The sequence below is a fragment of the Otolemur garnettii genome, unplaced genomic scaffold (genome assembly GCF_000181295.1).
Source record: "Otolemur garnettii isolate 467f Iridium unplaced genomic scaffold, OtoGar3 scaffold00095, whole genome shotgun sequence".
Taxonomy (NCBI): domain Eukaryota; kingdom Metazoa; phylum Chordata; class Mammalia; order Primates; family Galagidae; genus Otolemur; species Otolemur garnettii.
The window spans coordinates 3,033,844-3,040,994 of record NW_003852490.1 but is presented as its reverse complement, the minus strand read 5'-3'; positions in this window follow the sequence as shown (position 1 = coordinate 3,040,994).

The following is a 7,151-nucleotide window of genomic DNA, read 5'->3' as shown; positions in this document are numbered from 1 at the left end:
CCCTCAAGTAGCTGGGACCACAGGCGCCCACCACAACGCCTGGCTATTTTTTGGCTGCAGCCATCATTGTTGTTCGGCAGGCCCGGGCTGGATTCGAACCCGCCACCTTAGGTGCATGTGGCTGGCGCCTTAGCCACTTGAGCCACAGGAGCCAAGCCTCCCCCTTCAATTTTGAGGAAATGAGTGATACACAAAGCTTGTGCCACAAAACAGTCCAATGCTCATAAATGTTAAGTTCTGCCTCTGGCAGTGGACAGTCAGGGGCTTTGGCTACGCAAGATATTTATGAGACAACCAAGGAAATTTGAATGCTGACTGGACAGTTAACATTAAGTAATGTTTTATTCCTCTAGGGCTGAGACAGGTATTACGGTCACTAAAAATGAGGTCATTTTAGCGATACATACTCAAGTATTTATGATAGAAATGATATAGTATTTGAGACTTCCTTCAAAATAGTGAAGTCTGAGGTGGGGCATGGGCGTGTACAGCTAAAGCCAGATTGGATGAGCGCTTATAATCATTTCAGCTAGGTGATAAGTACATGGGAGTTCACCACATTATTCTCTCTGCTTTCATGTTTGAAAACCTCCACATTCACATGTTTAAATATCCTTTCATGGAATTTTTCATTAAGTCCTCATTTGATCTCCTACACCTGGTCCCACATATCCTCGGTTAGGAGAAAGAGTCTGGAGGTTCACACACACCGCAGCATGACCCACCAGACACGGCATCCTGACATTTACCCAACACACTGCTGTTTGCAGACACCTGGGGGGTCAACTTCCTTGGGAGAATCCGCCAGAAGCAAAATGACGTGCAGCTTCCCAGAGTAGGTTGGTTTTTCTCCTCCCGAAGCCTCTACTCCACCTACTCTTCTGCAGCCTCTACCTATATCGTCCTTGAAGGACTGGGGAGCAGTTCACTTCATGTATGGATAGTATCTTTTTAAGTACTGGAGGTATCTGCCAAATATTTTTAGTTTAGCTGATGTAAGACTGTTCTTTTAGTACTAATTAAATGTATTCATTTACTTCTCCAGACCCCCTCCAGGTTGGTGGCATGAGGATGTTTATGTGACTGTGATGGCAGAGACAGATGCAGTTTTATTTCATCCAACTGGCCTAAATCTGTGTTTAAAACATCGTTACTCTGACATCGTAGCTCTGACAGTTCAGGTAGTTTATCATACTCATTGTGTTCTGGCCGGGCCGGGATCTAAGAGCTAGAAATCTGACTGTGAACAAAGGGAATTCCTCCCATCTTTTGAAAGCTAACATACTAATACAGAAATACATACACACCGAATGTGTAAGCTTACAAATGAAGTTCTGACGAGACGAGGCAGGTTCTGATGAGATAGGTTGATCCAATAGTGACACTGGCGAAAGGGCACAGACATTTTAATGAGGGTGGGAGGTCATTAGGGGTCTCTGAGGAGGCAACAAGTGAGGTGAGATCTGAATGAGAGAAGGAAATCTGGTGAAGGCTGTTCCTATGAATTCACAGTGAGCAGAGGCGGCTGAGAATGACTTGGTGTGTTGAAGAGATGGGTCAGTGTGACTGGATGGAGCACAGTTGACTGAGAGAAAAGGACAAAGACACGCAAAAAATACGCAAGAGCCAGCTTAGTGGCTGTGGCGAGGGGCTGAGTTCTACTCTGGCCTTGAGGGAAACTCACTGGGGAATTTGAAGCAGCAAGGGCATCTGATTTGATAATCTCTCTGGGTTAACTGCGTTCCAGCCACGTTGGGGAGGACAGACTGCAGGAAGGCCAGGCCTGATGAGAGATGAGAGATGGCCAGAGCTGGAGCGTGAAACCAGTGAGGCGGCAGGTCCCAGACGTGCTCTGAATAGAACCAGCGGGCTTAGTGATCGCTTGAATGTGGAGTAGGAGATAACAAAACATCTAGATTTTTCACTGAGATGGAGAAAGGTTGTGAGTGTGGTGAGTTGGGGTTGGGTGAAAGTCATTCAATGCCAGCACAAGTGTGAAATACTGAGTAGTCAGGAGTCTGGGTGGGAAATGCATATTAAATAGCCATCAGTTAAAGACAGTTTATGGGATCACCCAACAAATGACACAGAGCAGGAGAGACTGGTGAGATAAAAAGAAAAATTAATAAAAACGTTTCAATGAGGGCATGTACAACTATGCTGAATGCTGCTGTGGGACAGAGGGAGGCACCAGACCCGCCTTCAGCCTTGAACAGGCGGCTGTCCTGTAGCCCTCGCAGGAACTGTTTCCATAAAGTGGTGCGAACATGCCAGACTAGAGTCCAGTGATAAAAAGGCAGTGTGGATATAAAACTCCCAGTAAATTCTGCTATGACAAGAAACACACAGGAGTGAAGCTGAAAGAGAATGGACAGGTCAAGGGAAGGTTTTTAGTTTTAAGTTAGGTGATAATAAATATTTGTACACCAAAAGAAATGATTCAGTAGAAGAGAATTTGATGCAGGAGGAAAAAAAGGATATTTGCAGCATCAAAATCCTCAAGATGCATTTCAGAGCACACACTGAGAGCTGGCCTTAAACATGAACAGGGATGCTGTCTACTGCAGCTGCCTGGGGCACATCGGGAGCTGCACACCCAGATCAATGGCAGCTTTATAATCATCTTACTGCCTGCATGTTCTCTGTGAGACTGAGGTGAAGTCACCAGGGAAGAATCAAGAGTAGGGAAAGGACTTTACTAATCCGATGTGCAGGGTGTAAAATAGCACCTCAATTTGCCAGAGAAGCATTCCAGACTTGTGGTAATGCAAAAGACACTCACATCAGCAGAACTCCATGGTTTTTCTCAAACAGTATTCAGCTGCTAGGGTGTGGGTCCCTGTGATCAGAGGCTCGGGCTTATAAACAAAGTTGAAGTGTTGTCAGGTGGGTACCCAGAGTAGCTATGGGTACTTACAGAGGAATGGCTGTAGCTGGGCCATCCCATCTGAGTAAGAAGGCAAGTGACATAAGGGTGAGATGCATGAAAAAGTAGCAGGTGAAAGAGAATTGCTTCAAAGAGGATGCTGGGGCCACTGGGCTGGAATGATAGGAAGCGATGGCTAGGCATCTCGGTTTGGGAGGCAGCACGGCCACATAGGAGGGGATGACTAAGCATAGGTGGAAAGGGGGGGGAGGAGGCCTTCCTTGGGGTTGAAAAAACTTCCCGTTTTGGGTTGATTCTTTTTTTTGAGTTTTCCAGGATTGGGCCCGGGGGGACTTGGAAAAGGGTTGGAGGCCGGTTGTTGGATTTTTCATTGAGGGGTTGGGGATTGTTAGGGGGTTGGGTACGGTTTTGGTTGGAAACTTTTGCGGCTTTCAAGGATTTTTTTTTTTTTTTTTTTTATTAAAAAAAAGACCTGAAAAGGACCACGAGCGCACAGGCACATCTGCCCCTTGCCTAGGAGCTGCAATGGCCAGGGCGGAGCAAAGGCCAGCCTCGAGAGGGCTGCAGCGCAGACATCCTACTGGGGGAGCAGAAGAGGACCAGGTTTCCGCAAGAAAGAGAGAAAACAGGGAGAGAGAGTGCTTAGGAAAACTGCTAAAAACAACAGACTGAGTTATAGAAAACAGAGGCAGGGAGGATTGAACATAGGGCTAATTAAGTAAAGGTCCTTAGTCCTAGCCACAAAAGCACTTGGGAAACTTTTAGAAATATTGATGTCTGGGCCCAGGTCAACTGAATCAGAATCTCCAGGAGTAGAGCTAGGGTACATGTGACAGTGACCAAACTTTCAAACAGAGTCGTCCTTTAGAGTCTGTGGGTGACTGGGTTCTAGGAGCCCCACAGACACCAAAACCCACAATTCTCAAAAGTCTCTTACAGAACGTGCCATGGAATTTGCATATTCACATCTTCCCATATACTTTAAATCATCTCTGATTATTTATGTCCTGCTACAATGTAAATCCTATGTAAAGAGTTGTCATACTATATTGTCTAGGGAGTGAAAATGGGAAAAGATTTTGTTTAGTCAAATACAACCATCCATTCATTTTTTTTGAATATTTTCGATCTGTAGTTGGTTGAATATGCAGATGCAGAACTCACAAATATAGAAGGACAGGTGTCTACCTTATTTTTTGAGACACAGTCTCACTCTACTGCCCAGGCTAGAGTGCCATGGTGTCAGCCTAGCTCATAGCTCCTGGATTCAAGCAATCCTCCTGCCTCAGCTTCCTGAGTACCTGGGACTACTGGCACCCACCACAATATCCGGCTAGTTTTCTAGTTTTAGTAGAGATGGGGGTCTCTCTTGGGTCAGGTTGGTTCTCAAATTCTTGAGCTCAGGTGATCCACCCACATCGGCCTCCCAGAGTACTGGGATTAGAGGCGTGAGCCACTGGGCCCAGCCTATACTTACGTTCGCACCCTGAGACAGATAACAGACTAGAAGAGGGAAAATAGTATCAGTGTTTATCTCTGATGAGTTCAAAGTATTAAGGGTGAATGTTTTTGTACTTCTAAAATTTCTTACATACATTTTATGTTGAGAAAAAAGTTTTGTTTGGAGGGATTGTTTGTTTTAAGGAAAAGGGGTTTATAGCATAGGCCCAATTTTCAATTTCCAAGTGAAGTTTAGTCTGACCCAATCATTTCTAGAGCAGGAAGCATGACATGGGCTCTGAGGTTTCAAGAAAAATTATCCAAAACTTGGAAATAAAGCAAAAGACAGTACAGCGTGTCCTTTCAAAGTCACACTGCCAAGGATATTTCTTAATCCAGGGCAAGAGTTCTCAAAGTGTAGTCCAAGGACCATTGGGACTTCCCAAAATACTTGGGAAAGTTTCTCCCCTTCCAACTACATATCTGTGGAGGCTGGATTTTCCTCGTGTTTGTCAGCCAAAGCACACTGCGACATAGGAATGCAGAAGCTGACTTCCAGCAAGCCTATTGATGCTCTATTTGCAAAACAGTGTAAGACAGTACCATTTTTCTCAAAATATTTTAAACTTACTTATCATAAAAAATGTTAACATGTAATGAAAAGGCTTTCTACAGATTGGGAGAAAATACTTGCAAACCATATACCTGATAAAGGGTCCATATCCCAAATATGTTAAGTTCACACAACTGAGTAACAAAACACATTTTAAAATGGGCAAAGGACCTGCATAGACATACCTCTAAAGACAACACAAAATAGCCAACAGTTATATAAAAAGGTGCTCCCTGTCACCAAGGGATCATCAGGGAAATGCAAATCAAAATCACTGAGATTACTGACTCACAGGTAGTAGGATGGCTTTTGTGAAGATGTAACAAATGTTGGCAAGGGTGCAGGGGAAAAAAATTCTTAAACACTGTTGGTGGGAATGTACATTTGTGCCATCACCATGGAAAACAGTATGGTGATTCCTAAAGAAATTAAAAATAGGACTACCAGCAATCCCTCTTCTGGGTAGTTACCCAAAGCAAGAGAAGTCACTACCTCAGAAAGATAACTGCATTCCCGTGTCCACTGCAGAACTTTTCACAAAAGCCAAGATACAGAAGAACCTAAGTGCCTACTGATGGATGAAGAAACTAGCGCACACACACACACACACACGCGCACACTGGAACATTACTCAGTCTTTACCAAGGAGATTCTGCCATTTGTGACAGGATGAAGCTCAAGAACATTATGCTAAGTAAAATAACCAGGCACAAAAAGCAAAACACTGCATGATCTCGCTGAGATATGGGAATCTTTGAGAAAAGAAAAGGGGCAAAGAGTTGAACACATAGGAACAGAGAGCAGAATGGAGGTTAGTAAGGACAAGGGGAACTGGGAAGGTGAGGGTTGCAGAGCAGAAGTGCAGAAAGGGGCAGTTACGTAGGATGAATAAGCCTAGCAATCTAAAGTGCGGCATGAGGACTACAGTCAATACTGTGTACTGGAAACATGCTAAGGCACAGAGGATATTTTAGTTACTCTTACCACAGAAAAAGAAGAGGGGGGAACCAGGTGAAATGATGAATATGTTAATTTGCTTGACTACAGTAATCACTTCCCTATGCATATATCAAAACAGCATGCTGTACTCTTAAATACAGGGTGCCCCAAAATTGTCCCTAAGATCATCAATACATAGGGGAAACGGGAAACTGTAGCTAAATATACCTTTAATTACACAACATTCATTACAAAATTTTACAAAGAGGTGTCCAACACATAGAGCATACATATGCTTAAGAATGAGTCTGTAATTTGGGAGAAAATACTCACTGTAATATGGAAGCATACTTTCAATCTATTGTCAACATCTATCCTTCCCAACTTAGGCCCCACTTCCCTCCCTGGGAAAGAATACTACGTAATTTTAGCTCTGTGAATACAGAAAACATCACTGGTCAGGAAAGCACAAAAGCAGCAGGGGTCACCCATAATCCGCCTGCCTATTAGGAAATGTGTAATTCTGGATCTTCAGCTTCATTCAGTAACAGAACTGAGGGGGGGGGGGTTGCAGAAACACAGACTTAAATTCATCATACAATGTGGGCGGGATCAAGACTGTGCACTTAAAACAAGCTCCAGGTTACTCTAATTAAAAATAAAAACCCAGCCTACGCAACACAGCAAGACCCTGTCTCTACCCAAAACAGAAACCTTAGCTGAGTGTGGTGTTGCGCACCTGCAGTCCCCACTGCTCAGGAGGCCGAGGCAGGAGGACAACTTGAGCCCAGGAGTCTGAGGTTGCTGCAAGGTAGGCTGATGCCACTACACTCTAACCTGGGCGACAGAGACTATTATCTCAAAAAACATTTTTTTTAAATAAAAATCCATAGTTTGAGAAACTATCCTAGCGCATTAGAATTTGTTTAACATTTATTTTTCTGAGAGTCATCTGTGTATCCATGGTATCTAAATGTCAAGTCCCTCTGTGTGGTTTGTAAGGCCCTTCGCAATCTGGTCCAGGTCCTTACAACTTCACCTCCACTGCTACCTGTATCTCTGTAACTCTATATGGGAGCCACATGGGACCACTGCTGCCTTCCTCCTTGATGCTGACCTTTCCCTCTCCTTCCTCTTCTCTGCAGGTGCCAAACTATTTCTTCTTCACAGAAGCATAAAGGAGCAGGCAGCACATAGCTGCCTGGACTCTAAAGCCAGCAGACTTGGCTTCCAACCCCAAAGCACACTCCCTCTGGTAACTGGAGGTGACCC